Source organism: Somniosus microcephalus, chromosome 12, assembly GCF_052327205.1.
Source record: "Somniosus microcephalus isolate GS21.2 chromosome 12, FLI_Smic_1.0, whole genome shotgun sequence".
NCBI classification, from domain to species: Eukaryota; Metazoa; Chordata; class Chondrichthyes; order Squaliformes; family Somniosidae; genus Somniosus; species Somniosus microcephalus.
The window spans coordinates 19,028,606-19,046,936 of record NC_140998.1 but is presented as its reverse complement, the minus strand read 5'-3'; the positions used below and the strand labels follow the sequence as shown (position 1 = coordinate 19,046,936).

The window sequence follows — 18,331 nt, the reverse complement described above, 5'->3', positions numbered from 1 at the left end:
ATACACCAGTCGCTGAAGGTAAGCATGCAGGTGCAGCAGGCGGTTAAGAAGGCAAATGGTATGTTGGCCTTCATAGCGAGAGGATTCGAGTACAGGAGCAAGGATGTCTTGCTGCCGTTGTACAGGGCCTTGGTGAGACCACACCTTGCGTATTGTGTGCAGTTTTGGTCGCCTTATCTGAGGAAGGATGTTCTTGCCGTGGAGGGAGTGCAGCGAAGATTCACCAGACTGATACCTGGGATGGCAGGAATGACGTATGTGGCGAGATTGGGTCGATTGGGCTTATACTCGCTGGAGTTTAGAAGAATGAGAGGGGATCTCATTGAAACTTATAAAATTCTAACAGGACTAGACAGACTAGATGCAGGAAGGCTGTTCCCGATGGCGCGGGAGTCCAGAACCAGGGTGACAGTCTAAAGATTTAGGACTGAGATGAGGAGGAATTTCTTCACCCAGAGAGTGGTGAACCTGTGGAATTCTCTACCACAAAAGGCAGTTGAGGCCAATTCATTAAATATATTCAAGAAGGAGTTAGATATATTTCTTAAGGCTAAAGGGATCAAGGGGTATGGGGAGAAAGCAGGGACAGGGTACTGAATTTGGATGATCAGCCATGATCTCATTAAATGGCGGAGCAGGCTCGAGGGGCCGAACGGCCTACTCCTGCTCCTATGTTTCTATGTCATGACAAAGAAGGCACATAGGTTTCCCATTACGCTCCATAAAAATAGACAATCTCCCAACTAGTAGGAATGAGCGATGTTTATCCTCATACTAACTTTTACTCTTGTATATTTCTGCCATCTTGAGTTAAATCTTGTTCATTCAGTCATACGGTTATCAAGTTTGTGTTCACAGCAGAGTTAAGTCACCACTTGAACTCTCTCCTCAAAACAGCAAGACAAGGCTCAGCCCTAACATCTGTATGGTTATTGAGCCTTTTAAAAAGAAAGACTTTCACTTACTGTATATAGCACCTTTCACGACTTGGCACTTCTCAAAACATTTTAAAGCCAATGAAGTACTTTTAAAGTATAGTCACTATTGTAATGTAGGGAAACACGGCAGCCAATTTGCAGACAGCAATGAGATAAAGACCAGATCATCTGTTTTAGGGATGTTGGTTGAGGGATAAATATTGGCCCAGGACATCGGGGAGAACTCCCCCTGCTCCTCTTCGAAATAGTGCCATGGGATCTTTTACATCCACCTGAGAAGCCAGACAGGGCCTCGGTTTAATGTCTCATCCAAAAGACGGCATCTCCAACAGTGCAGCACTCCCTTAGTACTGCACTGGAGTGTAAACCTAGATGTTGTGCTCAGTCTCTGGAGTGGGACTTGAGCCCACAATCTTCTGACTCAGAGGCCAGAGTGCTACCCACTGAGCCATGGCTGACCTTTAAAGAAATTCTACAAAGAGAGATTTCTCTCATCACTGAATCCCCCGTATTATTATACAAATTAAGAAGGAAATTAGCAATCTCTAATTCAAATTTATTTTAATTGTTTGGCACACCCTGGCTCTCGATTTCCAAAAGGGAGACACTTCAGTTCAGCAGTTATTTTATAAACACAAAATTATCCGGAGCAAAATTCTACAATCCATCATTGGCAAAAATCTGACATTTTTCCAGCTAACATCTCTTTTGTTCCCTAAATTTCACTTTGCTGCTTCTCTCTTGATGATGTTGGGATAATAGAAATTGTCAGAATTTATGCAGAGGAACTGTTTCAGTCTTGCTTCTTGTCAACAATACCATGATGAGTGACATTTGATTGATGGCCTCACTCTTCAGGGGGACTCACTCTTCAGGGGGACTGTCAGTGTGGCAATTATGTCAGTGCACTGATGTCCGAGCTCCATACCAAACATTTGCTGCAATACAAAGATAGTCCTCACAGCAGGACATGATCTTCTTACAAAAACAAACTGTTTCCTTTCCTACTAAAAATGAGGTCCAGATATCTACCGCATCGCATCTCTAGACCTGATTTTTGGTAAGAAAACATTTCAGAGACGTGGAGGGGGGGGCGGTTCTCAGACATAGAAGGAAATCAGTTTTTACCGATTTGCTACACCACCATTACATTCCTATTTATACACAAGGCTGGAATTACAATTGCCCATGTTCGCAGGCCATGGCTTCAGGAATCTAGAGCACCAAATCCTGCATCCAATCCCATGACTGAACAGGGATTTCTGCAAGTACATGCCCAATTATACTTTGGTTCCTTCCCTGAAGACAGACACCACCATCTTTCCTGCCCAGTCTGCCAATTAGACTTCACTAGAGCAGCCATACCAACGACTTGCGTTTATTGTTTTTCAAGCGTTCAAGTCACCATGGCAACAATAGAGAAGGGCTCCCATCCAACAATAAAACATACTGAGCAGTATTGGCTGAGACAGAGAGTGCTCAGTGCACACACTAAATTTCCCACCACCCTTGCTGGCTGCAAACTCTCCCTTTTGTCTCCACGCTGTGTAATTGGACCATTAGATACAATTAGCAGACTCGGCAGGAAAGTGGGCCTCATTATTATTGTCATTATCTTGCGTGCTATAGACTCACTGGATTGGCCACAAAACACAAATCCTAAATGGGAAGAGTATGGGGTTCAGGAGAGTAGCATTACTATAAAGCACTTACTGCCCCTCCACCTTGCTAACATCCTACAGCAACTCATGTCTCCATCGCGGAGATGTAATTAGTTGAAGGGCTCCTCCCTGCAGACTAACAGGCCAACATTTGAGAGTGAGATTGAAAAGGAGGATGTGTTTCTTTCCCCTCCCCCCCACCCCCTCCCCCCGACTGCACCGACATCCAGTGGAAAGATACTTCGAGCACAGCTGGAGGCCACTACCAACTGACACATAACACTGTTAACAGAGTACAGTAATTAGGAGCCAACTTCATCCAGCTTTAAAGAAAAACAATGATTGCCCCAGTTATTGTGGAAACACAATTATAATTCAAATGGCAGTTAACGGAATTATACAGCAGAAATCCCTCTTCCCGCTCCTGACATCAGGAAGTGCGCCTGTTGCACTGGAGGTCGAATGAGAGGTCAGCCCGCTGCTGTCTGAGGAGCTCTTCAACTAAACATTATTGGTCTATTAATATGACATTTTGAGAGCACCACTCCCTATTTTATTTAAATGATTTAAATAAAAAAAGTGCTCCAAAACATAATCCTTAGCTAAATGGTCAGTGATGAACAGCTAAGCACAATATTCTAAGAAACTGTAATAGAAATACTGTCTGTTATCCAGTAAATCAAATCCTTCAGCATTCTGCTCCATTAACCTCTACCCTGGGAATACTGAGACACATGAAATGATTCAATATTTATATAATATAAATAATTAAACATAAAGCCAACAGGAGAAACCCATTAGGTCCAATGTTCCTTCTTGAAGGATCAATCTCATCAGCTCACCTTCACACTGTATCCTTCATCTCTTATTTCTCAAAAATGCTTTGAATTTGTACAGTCCACTTCCCCGGAAACTTCAAGAACATTACTACTTCTATCCCCTGAAATTTTCAATACTGGTTCTGATGTTAATCCTGAGCATAATATGTTGGGGAGGGACAGAGAAGGGAGGAAGGGCAACTGGATTAATTAAAGCCAATATCAAAGCACTGTGGCGGAGCCACCAAAGGACCCAGAGCGGTTGTACATAATTCCTTTAACAGCAATGTAGTTACTGTCTGTGCCTGTACCTTTAATTACACTGTTTGACTGTACAATGTCTAGTTACCTTTACAGCACGGTTTCAACGTGATGACGTCATGCTGTTAGTCATGTGATGCCCCAATGGCGGGAAGAACGTGATGACGTCATGACGTCAGTCTTCTGACCAGAGGATCAGTCCTCGTGGAGCCCTCGAGGAGAGTAGACCTGTTATTGATGTGTTCTAGCAGTTTCCAGTTTAAACTCATTTTGTTTCATTAAAGTTCATTATTTTAATTGCCTGAGTCGAACTCAGTCTTTTTGATAGGAACCTCTGTTCCTACATTGGTGACCCTGACTTCTACGAACGATTTTCGTGGAAGATTCGACATGGACACGAACGCCGTCACGCTGAAACTGCCACTGTTCTGGGAGCAACAACCAGACGCCTGGTTCATCCAGGCTGAAGCCCAGTTCGCCATCCAGAACATCAACGCGGATCAGACCCGTTATTATTACGTGGTCTCCGCCCTCGACAGCGCAACTGCATCACGGATCATCAGCCTCATCAGTAGTCCTCCTACTGACAGCAAGTATGATGCAATTAAGGCGCGGTTGCTTCAGGTTTTTGGGCTATCAAAGTCGGAGCGTGCTCGCCGGCTCATCACACTGCCCGGCCTCGGGGACTCCAAACCGTCCGAGCTTATGAGCCAAATGCTCACGCTCTTGGGTGCTGAACCGGAATGTTTCCTCTTTCCTCTACCAACTGCCTGAACAGGTTCAGGCTGCCCTAGCCAGATCCAACATTACAGACTGCGCCAAGCTTGCGGCCAAAGCCGATAAGATTTTCATGGTTACCCAGCAGTGCTGCGCGGCCACGAGGCGCCCACCCCCCACAGACGCGGTCACGGCTTCTCCTACAGCGGGTTGGTGCTCCTACCACACCCGTTTTGGCGTGAAAGCACGATGCTGCCGATCCCCCTGCAGTTTTTCGCCCAAGAAAAAAAACAAGGTGGTGCAGGCGGCGTCCCTGGCGACGGATGACCAAGTCTAACGGGCGTTCTGCGGTGGCGATGGCCGTCGGTTCTACGAGGAAACTCCTCTATATCACCAATTCCCTCTCTGGCCGCCGTTTTCTTTGTGACACCGGGGCGCAGTGTAGCATTCTACCTGCGTCGAAGCTCGACATGCAGACTGGGAACCTCGGTTTTTCCCTCGTAGCGGCTAATGGCGCAGCTATTCGAACGTTCCGAAAGCAGCGGATCGAAGTCTGTTTTGGCGGTCAGCGCTTCTTTTGGGAATTCGTCACGGCCGCAGTCTCACAGGCTATCCTAGGGGCAGATTTTCTGTGTGCCAACAGCCTACTAGTCGATGTCCGGCACCGCCAGCTGATCAACGCGGCCACCTTCCACTCGATTCCATGCTTCCACGATACCTCCGTGGCGCGCTCCATTGCCTGTGCTTTCCCTCCTCCAGATGACTTCACGCGGCTCCTCGGGGAGTTTCCGGAGCTGACAAGGCCCACCTTCTCCTCTTCGGCGACAAAACATGGTGTTGAACATCACATCACCACTACTGGCTCCCTGGTTTATGCGCGGGCTAGAAGGCTCGAACCCGGCAAGCATGCAGCTGCGAAGGCGGAGTTCGCCACGATGGAGCGGCTCAGGATCATTAGGCGATCGAAGAGTCCCTGGTCCTCGCCTCTCCACATCGTGCCGAAACCAGGCGGCGGCTGGCGGCCATGCGGTGACTACCGACGCCTCAACGACACCACCACTCCGGATCGGTACCCGATCCTGCATATCCAGGACTTCTCGGCCCACTTGACGGGAAATTCTATCTTCTCCAAAGTCGCCCTCGTCCGTGGATATCGCCAGGTTCCAGTGCACCCACAAGACATCCCGAAAACCGCAGTCCTCACCCCTTTTGGCCTCTGAGTTCCTGCGGATGCTGTTTGGCTTAAAGAACACAGCACAGGCGTTCCAGCGTTTAATGGACTCCGTTCTTCGAGAGCTGCGTTTCATTTTCGTCTACCTTGACGACATACTCATCGCCAGTACCAGCAAGGAGGAGCACATCTCCCATTTGCGTTCCCTCTTTACGCGCCTCAGCCAACACGGTTTAATCATCAACCCGGCCAAGTGCCAGTTTGGCCTGCAACAAATCGACTTCCTGGGACATCGTAGAACATCGGACGGCACCGTCCCTTTGTCGACGAAGGTTGAGGCGGTTACTTCTTTCCCGCGACCGTCGACAGTCAAGGCCTCGCAGGAGTTCCTGGGGATGGTCAACTTCTACCACCGTTTCGTCCCCAAGGCGGCTCAACTCATGCAACCCTTGTTCGGGGCCCTCAAGGGCAAGTCAGGTAAAGATCCAATCAGCTGGACAGCTGAAATGGTCCAGGCATTCGGCGACACCAAGAACGCTTTGGCCAACGCAACCATGCTGGCACACCCACTTCCAGGTGCTACTATCGCCCTTAACACCGACGCATCAGACTACGCCATCGGTTCAGTGCAAGAACAGTGGGTCAACGGCACGTGGCAACCGCTGGCGTTTTTCAGCCGTCAATTACGAAAGAATGAAAAAAAGTACAGCACCTTCGATAGGGAGCTACTGGCCCTTTTCCTCGCCATTCGCCATTTCCGGTTTTTATTGGAGGGGCGCCCCTTCACAGCTTTTGTCGACCACAAACCCCTTACATTCGCCATGGCCAAGACCGCCGAACCGTGGTCCGCTCGTCAACAACGTCACTTGACGTTCATTTCCGAATTTACCACGGACATTCGACATGTATCTGGTAAGGACAACCTGATGGCAGATTGCCTCTCCCGTGCGACGGTCCACGCGGTGCACCTGGGAATCGACTACGCCCTCATGGCGGCAGATCAGGCTTCGGACTCGGAGGTCCAATTATATAGAACCGTTCCCTCTAGCTTCCAAGCGACTGACGTCATCTTCCAGGCCGCAGGTGCCACGCTCCTTTGCGACGTTTCCATGGGAGTTCCTCGACCTATCGTGCCAGTCGCATGGCGCCGGAAGGTTTTTGATGCCATACACGGGTTGTCGCACCCGGGGATGAAGGCTTCGCAACGGTTTATGTCAGCCAAGTTCGTCTGGAAAGGTATGCACATCGATGTCCGTGACTGGGCTAATACCTGCGTCGTATGCCAGAAGGCCAAAGTCCAGCGTCATGTCAAGGCTCCAGTGGCTGCGTTCACTGTTCTGGAGCGTCGTTTCGACCACGTGCATGTGGACCTCGTGGGGCCGCTTCCGCCTTCTCAGGGTTATACTCATCTCCTCACCATAGTGGACCGCACCACTAGGTGGCCAGAGGCAATTCCTTTGGTTTCCACCACGTCGGCAGACGTCGCTAGAGCTTTCATCTCCTGTTGGGTTGCCCGTTTCGGGGTACCGGCGGACATCTCTTCTGACCGCGGGCCACAATTTTCCTCGGATCTTTGGAACACTGTGGCTCAGGGGCTCGGTACCAAACTTCATCGCACCACTGCCTATCATCCGCAGGCAAACGGCCTTTGCGAGCGATTCCACAGGTCGCTTAAAGCCTCTCTTCGGGCCAGTCTTCAAGGCGCAGGATGGGTGGACAGACTCCCATGGGTCCTGTTGGGTCTTCGTATGGCGCCCAAAGATGACCTACAATTGTCTTCGGCTGAACTCGTCTATGGCCAGCCACTCCGTGTACCAGATTTCCTCCCTTCTCCCACAGAGCCATGGTCCGCCTCCCGGCAACTCGTTCGCCACCAAGAAGCAGCCAGATGCTTTGCTTTGATACCTACGTCCAATCACGGTTTGCAGAACTCCTACGTGCCACCGGGACTGAAGAATGCGGAGTATGTCTTCATCCGCCACGACGCTCACCGGGATCCGCTCAAGCCCCCTTACACTGGTCCTTTCCGCGTCATCGAACCAGGAGATAACTCCATTTCGGTCGATGTTGGAGGGAAGCCGGATTACATCTCGGTGGACCGCTTGAAGCCGGCTCACCTGGACCTGGACCACCCTGTCGTAGTCGCTCAACCACCCAAACGTGGCCGACCACCCGTTGCCACCGCACCAGATCAACCAAAGCCGCCTGCCAACTCAACCGCGCTCGCCGCGCCTGCTCAGCCGCAACCAACTACCAACTCGACCACCGGTCGTCAACTTCCTCTACCAGGGTATCGAAGTCGATCGGACAGGCTCATCAGGCCTCCTCCTCGCCTCACCTTTTCTGTTAAAGACAATTCTGGGGGGGCGTATGTGGCGGAGCCACCAAAGGACTCAGAGCGGTTGTACATAATTCCTTTAACAGCAATGTAGTTACTGTCTGTGCCTGTACCTTTAATTACACTGTTTGACTGTACAATGTCTAGTTACCTTTACAGCACGGTTTCAACGTGATGACGTCATGCCGTTAGTCACGTGATGCCCCAATGGCGGGAAGAACGTGATGATGTCATGACGTCAGTCTTCTGACCAGAGGATCAGTCCTCGTGGAGCCCTCAAGGAGAGTAGACCTGTTATTGATGTGTTCTAGCAGTTTCCAGTTTAAACTCGTTTGGTTTCATTAAAGTTCATTATTTTAATTGCCTGAGTCGAACTCAGTCTTTTTGATAGGAACCTCCGTTCCTACGGCACTAGAGTTTATTCGATTTAAATAAAAAGTGCTCCAAACATAATCCCTTTGAATTAAACTCAAAGAGCAAGAGATCAGTCACATTATCGGCAATGAAGTATAGGTTGCCAAACAGTGGAAAGGACATTGAGGGTGACACTGATGTGGTGAGGGTGTCAGCCGTATCTCAGTTGGTAGTATTCTCGCCTCTGAGTCAGAAGGTTTTGGGTTCAAGTCCTGATACTTGAGCACAAAATCTAGGCTGATACTTTAGTGCAGTGCCGAGGGAGTGCTGCATTGTTGCAGGTGCAGTCTTTTGGATGAGACTTTAAACCGAGGCCCTGTCTGCTCTCTCAGATTGACGTAAAAGATCCCATGGCACTATTCGAAGAAGAGCAGGGCAGAGGCCAATATTTATCCTTCAATCAACATCACAAACAGATTACCTGGTCATTATCACTTTGCTGTTTGTGTGACCTTGCTTTGCGCAAATTGGCTGCCGCATTTCCTACATTACAACAGTGGCTACATGTCAAAAGTACTTCATTGGCTGTAAAGCGTTTTGGGACATCGAGGTCGTGAAAGACACTATATTAATGCAAGATCTTTCTTTATAGACAGATTAAAAAGCTGTGTATTAACAATATAGTTATAATATTTTAATTATCCAAAAATAGACTGGAATTGGGAAAATGTTTGTGGTGAGAAAGGGGAGTTTTGCATCATGTTCAGAAGTATTTGTTCAGTTGCTGTGTTGCTTCTCCAACAAGGAAGGAAGCACTATTTGACCTCGTGCTGGGCAATAAAGTAGAGCAAAAAGGCAACTTTTGGGGTACATTTGGAAAACACTGACCATGATATAATTAGGCTCAATGTAAGAATAGAAAGAGAAAAAGAAAAGGTTACTCAACTGGAAAGAAGAGTGAGATAAAAAGGACCTTGCTCAGATTACACGGAAGGCAAATCTGGCAAATAGAACAGAAAATGCTGGAAAAACTCCAGCAGGCCAGGCAACATCCGTGAAGAGAGAGAAACAGAGTCAAAGTTTCAGGTCGAAACCCTTCGTCAGGACTGAAAAAGCACAGGAAATGAAACAGATTAAAAGGCCAGTTTGGGGGCTGGGAAATGGGGGTGAGAGAACAAAAGAGAAGTGAAGAGACAGTAAGAGGTATTCAAAACCAGACGAGATGGTGATAGGACTAGTGGAGACAAAAGACGGCTCTAGATTAGATGTGCAATGCACTGGCAGAAAGAGACAGCTGCCATGTGGGAGAGAAAAAAAGGGGGAAGGGCACAAAACAAAGGTGTGGATAAAAAAATATATGTAAAAATGTAACAGGGGCCGAGGTTATGATCTGAAATTGTTGAACTTGATATTGAGTCTGGAAGGCTACAAAGTGCCTAATCGGAAGATGAGGTGCTGTTCCTCGAGCTTACACTGGGTTTCCGTGGAACAATGCTAGAGCCCGAGTACGGTGAGGTCCGAGTGGGAATGGGGCGGTGAATTAAAATGACAGGCGACCGGAAGCTCGGGGTCACCCCTACGGACTGAATGGAGGTATTCCGCAAAGCGGTCACCCAATCTGCGTTTGGTCTCCCCAATGTAGAGGAGACCACATCGTGAGCAGTGAATACAGTATACTAGATTGCAAGAAGCACAAGTAAATCGCTGTTTCACCACCAGCAAACGCATCTTCCTCTCCCCTCCCCTTTCAGCATTCCGTAGGGACCGCTTCCTCCGAGACACCCTAGTCCACTCCTCTATCACCCCCAGCACCCCTTCCCCTTCGCCCGGCATCTTCCCATGCAAGCGCAGGAGATGCAACACCTGCCCTTATACCTCCCCCCCTTCCCACTGTCCAGGGCCCAAAACACCCCTTCCGTTGACTCTATTTCTCTCTCCACGGATGTTGCCTGGCCTGCTGAGTTTTTCCAGCATTTTCTGTTGTTGTTTCAGATTTCCAGCATCCGCAGTATTTTGCTATCGTACTGGCAAATAGAACTATTGATTAACAATTGGAAATATTTACACAGGAGTTGGAAAGGATGCAAATCACATATATTGCAATCAGGCAAAAAAGGGAGTGTACTTAAGGGTTGAATACATTGGAAACGTAAGGAGATTAAATTAAATCTGAAACCAAGAAAAAGCATTTAGCGCTTTTTGGACAGATGATAAAAAAGAAAGCCAGAACAAATATATAAAGCTTTAAAAAAAAAAGGCAGATTAGAAAGACTAAGACGAAGAGAAAATTAGGGAAAAAATGAAATAAAAAGCCTTCTATTGGTACATTTGTAATAGAATAGTCAAAGTAGTGATGGAACTGCTAAGAAATAAAGGAGGCAAGCGTGTAGTGAAGTGAGAGAGACTCACAGAGGTGCTAAATAGGTACTTTGCCTCAGTTTTCACTGATGGATATTGGGCTTGTAGAACCTGACTTTAGGTGGACAAATCACTGGGACTGAATGGTTTATATCCGAAAATCCGGAGGGAAGCCAGGGAAGGAAAAATGGAGGCTCCAACTATGAGGTCTTAAATTTCCTCGGAGCTGCTCCCGCTCTACTGCCATAACTTTGCTCAAAGTGCAGCAGAAACTTTGTTTATGCCACACTTATGGCGAAGTTACGGCGGTGGAGCAAGAGCTGCATCAAGGAAATTCACCCCCTCATCAGCCAAAATTCCATGGAAAGGAAAATTATGTTGAGGACTGGAGGATGTTAAGTGTGTCTCTTCTGGTCAAAAAGAGGAGACAGAGATAAGCCAGGAAATAAGCTAATGAGTCTTATTTCAGTTACTGAACTCCAAGAGACACAAATTAATCAGGGCCAGTCATCAAACTAACCTTTTGGAATTCTTCGAAGGAATGACAGAATAAGATTAAGGAAATGCAGGCTTATATTCATTCTCAAAAATCATTTGATAAATTGCCACATAGACACTTATGGCAAAGATAATGGCAAACAGAATCTAGACAAATATGGTCACATGGAGAGAGATAGAAAGCAAATGGTTTCTTGAACTGGAGAGATGGTGAGTGATGTTCCACAGGGTTCTATTTTGACACCACAAAAATGACCTGGAATTAAGAATTGAGGGAGCACTATAGAAATTTACTGATATCATCAAATTGCAGAGTGTGTCAAATTGTGACGAGGACTGTGAAAGACTGCAGGAGGACATAGATAGACTAGCAGCATAGGCAGATAGGTGGCAGATGCAGTTCAGTACAGAAAAATGTGCAGTGATAGATTTTGCAAGTAAGAAGTGAAAAGAAATACAAATAATTTTTAAAAATTTGTTCTTGGGATGTGGGCAATGTTGACAAGGCCGCATTTATTGCCCGTCCCGAGAAGGTGGTTGTGGGCTTTCTCCTTGAACCGTTGTAGTCCTTGTTTTAATGGAGCTCCCACAATGTGTCAGGGAATTCCAGGCTATCAAACTACAACCGATGTAGAAACAGTGATACGCATCCAAGTCAGTGGAGAAGCTGAAGGCGATAGTGTTCCCAGAAATGCTAAGATTTTAAACGGAGTAGAGGAGCAGAGGGAACTTAGTGTGCAGATACACCGATCATTAACATGCGGCAGTTCAACAACAAGTTTTGTTTGGTAACACTCCTGTGAAACGCCTTTAACATAGTAAAACGTCCCGAGGCGCTTCACAGGAGCCTGATCAAACAAACTTTGATCCCGAGCCACATAATGAGATATTAGGACAGGTGACCAAAGAACTTGGCCAAAGAGGTCGGTTTCAAGGAGCGACCAGGAGGAGAGAGGTGTAGATATGGGGAGATTTAGGGAGGGAATTCCAGAACTTAAGGCCTAGGCAGCTGAAGGCACGGCCGCCAATGGTGGCGGATGCGCAAGAGGCCAGAACTGGAGGAGCGCGGAGATGTCGGAGGGTTGTCGGCCTGAAGGAGGTTACAGAGATGGGGAGTGCAAGTAGATAAGGTCATAAAAATGCAAGAATTTTTAGTTTTGTGTCTGGAGACATAGAATATAAAAGAAAGGAGGTAATGTTGAACTTGGACAAAGCCATAATTGGAATATTGTATACACCCCATTATAGGAAGTATATAAAAGCAATTAAATGGTGCAACATAGGTTCACTAGAATGTTACCAGGAGTGAGGGGTTACAGTTATGAAGAGAGTCTTGTGCAATTAGGCATTTTTACTAGTGCTGAGAAGGCTAATGTGCCACCTAATAGAGGTTTCAAGATTATGAAGGGTTATGATAAAAAAATTTAAAAACTGCATTTATGTAGCACCTTTCACAACCTCAGGACGCCCCAAAGAGCTTTACAGTAAATAAGTACTTTGAAGTGATGCCACTGTTTTAAAGTAGGAAGCGCGGCAGCCAATTTGTGCACCACAAGTTCCCACAATCAGCAATGTTGTAATAACTAGATCATCTGTTTTATTTTTTTTAATTCATTTTTAGGAATGTGGGCATCGCTGGCAAGGCCAGCATTTATTGCCCATCCCTAATTGCCCTCGAGAAGGTGGTGGTGAGCCGCTGCCTTGAACCGCTGCAGCCCCCGTGTGGTGAACGTACTCCCACAGCGCTGTTAGGTAGGGAGTTCCAGGATTTTGACCCAGCGACGGTGAAGGATCGGCCGATATACTTCTAAGTCAGGATGGTGTGTGACTTGGAGGGGAACTTGGAGGTGGTGGTGTTCCCATGCGTCTGCTGCCCTTGTCCTTCTAGGTGGAAGAGGTCGCAGGTTTGGGAGGTGCTGCCGAAGAAGCCTTGGCGAGTTGCTGCAGTGCATCTTGTAGCTGGTACACACTGCAGCCACGGTACGCCGCTGGTGGAGGGAGTGAATGTTTAAGGTGGTAGAGGGAGTGCCAATCAAGTGAGCTGCTTTGTCCTGGATGGTGTCAAGCTTCTTGAGTGTTGTTGGAGCTGCATTCATCCAGGCAAGTGGAGAGTATTCCATCACACTCCTGACTTGTGCCTTGTATACGGTAGAAAGGCTTTTGATGCTGGTTGAGGGATATATATTGGCCAGGACACCATGGAGAACTCACCTGCTCTTCTTCAAAATAGCACCGTGAGATCTTTTATCCCATCCGAGAGGACAGGGCCTTGGTTTAACGTCTCATCGGAAAGATGAAAGGTAAATAATGACACATTTTTTCCGTTGGTCAGCGAGACGGATAAGAGGGCAATTACAAAACAGAATTAAAGAGATTAGCAAAACATTAATCGCAGAGAGTATGGTTAGAATGTTAACATCATTGTTGAAGCGGATAGTTGCTCAAGAAAGAGGAATATGAAAGGGTATGGGGAGTAAGCAGGAGTGTGGGGTTAGAGGAGGTGATTAGAAAAACACTGGTGCAGGCTTGATGGGCCAAATCATAGAATTATTTAATAGAGCACAGAAGGAGGTCATTCAGCCCATTATTCCTGTGCTTTCCTACATTACAACAGTGACTACACTTCAAAAAGTACTTCATTGGCTGTAAAGCGCGTTGGGACGTCCGGTGGTCATGAAAGGCGCAATGCTATATAAATGCAAGTCTTTCTTTTTTTGTCTTTTGTTGGCTCTTTGAAAGAGCTATCCAATTAATCCCACACCCCCTGCCCTTTCCCATACCCCTGTAAATGTTCCCCTTCAAGTATTTATCCAATTCCCTTTTAAAAGTTACTATTGAATTTGCTTCGACCACCCTTTCAGGCAGTGCATTCCAGATCATCATAACTTACTGTGTAATTTTTTTTCCTTGTGTAGCCTCTGGTTCTTTTGCCAATTACCATAAGTCTGTGTCCTCTGGTTACTGACCCTTCTGTTACTGGAAACAGTTTCTCCTTATTTACTCTATCTAAACCATTCATGATCTTGAACACATCTGACAAACATCCCTTAACCTTCCCTGCTCTAAAGAGAAAAACCCCAGTTTCTCTAGTCTCTCCACATAACTGAAGTCCTTCATCCCTGGTACCACTTTAGTAAATCTCTGCACCCTCTCTAAGACCTTGTCATCCTTCCTAAAGTGTAGTGCCTATAATTGGCCATAATACTCCAGCTGAGGCCTAACCAGTATTTTATAAAGGTTTAGCATAATTTTCTTGCTTTTATGATTTTTTTATTCGTTCCTGGGATGTGGGCGTCGCTGGCAAGGCCAGCATTTATTGCCCATCCCTAGTTACCCTTGAGAAGGTGGTGGTGAGCTGCCTTCTTGCACCGCTGCAGTCCCTGTGATGAAGGTTCTCCCACAGTGCTGTTAGGGAGGGAGTTCCAGGATTTTGACCCAGTGACTATGAGGGAACCATGATGATGTTCCCATGTGCCTGCTGCCCTTGTCCTTCTAGGTGGTAGAGGTCGCGGGTTTGGGAGGTGCTGTTAAAGAAGCCTTGGCGAGTTGCTGCAGTGCATCTTGTAGATGGTACACACTGCAGCCACGGTACGCCAGTGGTGGAGGGAGTGAATGTTTAAGGTGGTAGATGAGGTGCCAATCAAGCGGGCTGCTATGTCCTGGATGGTGTCGAGCTTCTTGAGTGTTGTTGGAGCTGCACTCATCCAGGCAAGTGGAGAGTATTCCATCACACTCCTGACTTGTGCCTTGTAGATGGTGGAAAGGCTTTGGGGAGTCAGGTGGTGAGACACTCGCCACAGAATACCCAGCCTCTGACCTGCTCTTGTAGCCACAGTATTTATGTGGCTGGTCCAGTTAAGTTTCTGGTCAGTGGTGACTCCCCAGGATGTTGATGGTGAGGGATTCGGCCATGGTAATGCCGTTGAATGTCAAGGGGATGTGGTTAGACTCTCGCTTGTTGGAGATAGTCATTGCCTGGCACTTGTGTGGCATGAATGTTACTTGCCACTTATCTATGCCTCGATTAATAAAGCCAAGGATCTTGTATGCCTTTTTAACAGCCTTCTCAACTTGTCCTGCCACCTTCAAAGATTTATGTACGTACACCTCCACGTCTCTCTGTTCCTGCACCCTCTTTAAAATTGTACCATTTAGTTTATATTGCCTCCTTATTCTTCCTACCAAAATGAATCACTTCACACTTTTGTGTATTGAGTTTCATTTGCCCTGTGTCTGCCCATTTCACCAGCCTGTCTATGTCCTTCTGAAGTCCGTTACTATCCTCCTCACTGTTCACCACATTTGAGTTTCATGTCATCTGAAAACTTTGAAATTATGGTCTGTATACCCAAATCCAGGTCATTAAAATATATCAAAAAAGAGCAGTGGTCCTCTGGAAAACACCACTGCATACTTCCCTCCAGGCTGAAAAACAACCGTTCACCATTACTCTCTGCTTCCTTCTCCTCAGCCAATTTTTTTATCCACGCAGCCATTGCCCCTTTAATCCCATGGGCTTCAATTTTGCTAACAAATCTATTATGTGGTACTTTATCAAACACCTTTTGAAAGTCCATATACACATCAACCGCACTGCCCTCATCATCCCTCTCTGTTACTTCATCAAAATACTCATTCGAGTTAGTCAAACATGATTTGCTTTTAACAAACCCATTCTGGCTTTCATTTATTAACCCATATTTTTCCAAGTACCAATTAATTTTGTCCCAGATTATTGTCTCTAAAAATTTTCCCACCACCGACGATAGGTTTCTATGGTCGTAGTTTGAACTGGTATAGAATACTTCTAGCAAATCTTCTTTCTATTACAGGACAGCTAGCAGAAGTATGAGAAGCTGACTCCCCAGTGTGTAAAGGCACTCAGCCATACAGGACAGAAAATTCTAAGTTCCTAGGTTGTGCTAAGTTAGCTGATCCCAGCCAGGCTGGCAGTAGGGGATGCTACAATTGATCTTAGCATCCCTGAGCTGTAGCTGAAGAAAAACAAGAACCCATCACCCAGGGTTTCTGTGCCTGATCATTATCCTACCCCTGCTGGGAAGAGTGAGTGAGTGAGAGAGTGTGAGTGTGAGTGTGTGTGAGTGAGTGAGTGAGTTTATTAACATCGGTCACTTTGGCAACTATGAAACACATCCAGCAAGGAGAAAACCCCTCCAGAAGAGGAAGGGAGGGGAGAACATTGGCAGGAAAAGGAAACAGAAGTAACATTGAAATGTGAATGCGCTTCATGTTGCATTAAACAAAAATCTGTTCTAAATGTACCCCGAGTGGCATGTGGAATCACAATGGAATATTGATGATGTTCTAACTATAATTGTATTAATTCTTTCCGTGTATTTACAGCACATGCATGAGTTTAACCTCAGTAGTTTATTGGACTTGTGTCATACGCTGGAGATATTTAGCTATACTGTTGACAATTACTCAGTGCAGTCTTTAGGTTCTCCGTCTCCTCAGATATCTTCCTCTTATCATTTTTTAGTTATTCCTTTAATTTTCTTGGATGTGATTCTTTTCCCCCACCCCCTCGTTCCCTCCATTACAGTTTCATCATAGAGAACTTGCCGATTCAAGGAGCTCACTCTTGATTTTTCATTCAGCAACCTCACTCCAACTTATTGGCGCAATCTTCTCCAGCACTACATCCCAGTCCATATCCTCCGCTTCTCCCACTGTGGATACTGTTCATCTCCTACTCCAACATCTGAAGTTGATCTTTCCGTCAGCGACCCTTTCAAACGCTACTAAAACCACCTTGCCTTGGTAATTGTCTCCCTTTAAAAGCCTCTTGACATTCGATTTTAATAAACAATGCTTTTGGTATCTTCGCCAACCCTCTCTTATCTCCTGCTCAACGACCCATCCCACCTTGTGAAGCATTCAGACATGAGTGGCACTATATAGAAGCATACAGCAAAGGAGGCCATTTGGCCCATCGTGCCTGTGCTGGCTCTTTTGGAAGAACTATCCCGTTAGTCCCAACTCCCCCTTTCTCTTTCCCCATAGTCCTGCACATTTTCCCCCTCAAGTATTTATCCAATTCCCTTTTGAAAGTTATATTGAATCTGCTTCCGTCGCCCTTCCAGGCAGTGCATTCCAGATCACAACTCGCATCTCCTCTTCTCCCCCTCTGGTTCTTTTGCCAATTACCTTAAATCTGTGTCCTCTGGTTACTGCCCCTCCTGCCAGTGGAAACTGTTCCTCCTTATTTACTCCATCAGAACCCTTCATTTAAATGCAAGTTATCGTTATGTAAGTTGAGGTTGCCGTAAACAGACAAAGCTTCTGACACCAGCCGACAGCATCACCGGTGATACCAACCTGCAAACCATTCCACCTGCATGCAACACAGAACACTGCAAAAAATAATCACAACAAAACCGTATAAACAAATCAGATTGTGGAAATTAAACCTCAAGTGTCATACCCGCTCTAGAAATATAATGCTAAAACGCCATACCACTCAATACTATAATATGAAAGAAAGAAAGACTTGCATTTCTATAGCGCCTTTCACAACCTCAGGACATCCCTACAGCCAATGAAGTACTTTTTGAAGTGTAGTCACGGTTGTAATGTCAGAAATGCAGCAACCAATTTGCGCACAGCAAGCTCTCACAGACAGCAATGTGATAATGACCAGATAATCTGTTTTAGTGATGTTGATTGAGGGATAAATATTGGCCAGGACACCGGGGAGAATTTTCCTACTCTTCTTCAAAATAGTGCCATGGGCTCTTTTACATCCACCTGACAGAGCAGGTTTAACGTCTCTACCGAAAGATGGCACCTCCGACAGTGCAGCACTCCCTCAGTACTGCACTGGAGCGTCAGCCTGGATTTTTGTGCTCAAGTCTCTGGAGTAAAGCCACAACCTTCTGACTCAGAGGGGAGAATGCCACCCTCTGAGCCACCGCTGGCACTATGAAAATAGAGCAAACAAACCCTAATTACCTGCATAAACCTACACCAATCAGAAAGATGCTTTTGCTAATGTACAAGGTTGGTTGAGAAGACCCAACAGGTCCATACACTGTATTTTGTGACAGATCTCAGCAGTAACAAGATGGCGGCATTGCATCAAGCCTTGTACATTTCACTATCCACAACTGTAGCTTTCAGGACAGCAGCGGCGACCCTTTTATAAAAAAAAAAGACAGTGTGCAATTTCTCATGGGGTGTGGAGGGAGTGGACA

General features: G+C 46.4%; 1 long non-coding RNA gene across 1 annotated transcript in view; it reads left to right on the top strand.

Annotated features, from left to right (window-relative positions):
- Window positions 1-16,392, top strand: part of LOC147109062 (uncharacterized) — a 33,057-nt gene extending 16,665 nt beyond the window's left edge. Inside the window, exon 2 of the long non-coding RNA XR_015080410.1 lies at window positions 15,947-16,392. This is a non-coding gene — a long non-coding RNA (uncharacterized LOC147109062). The remainder of the gene's footprint in view (window positions 1-15,946) is intronic.
- Window positions 16,393-18,331: the final 1,939 nt, after the last annotated feature.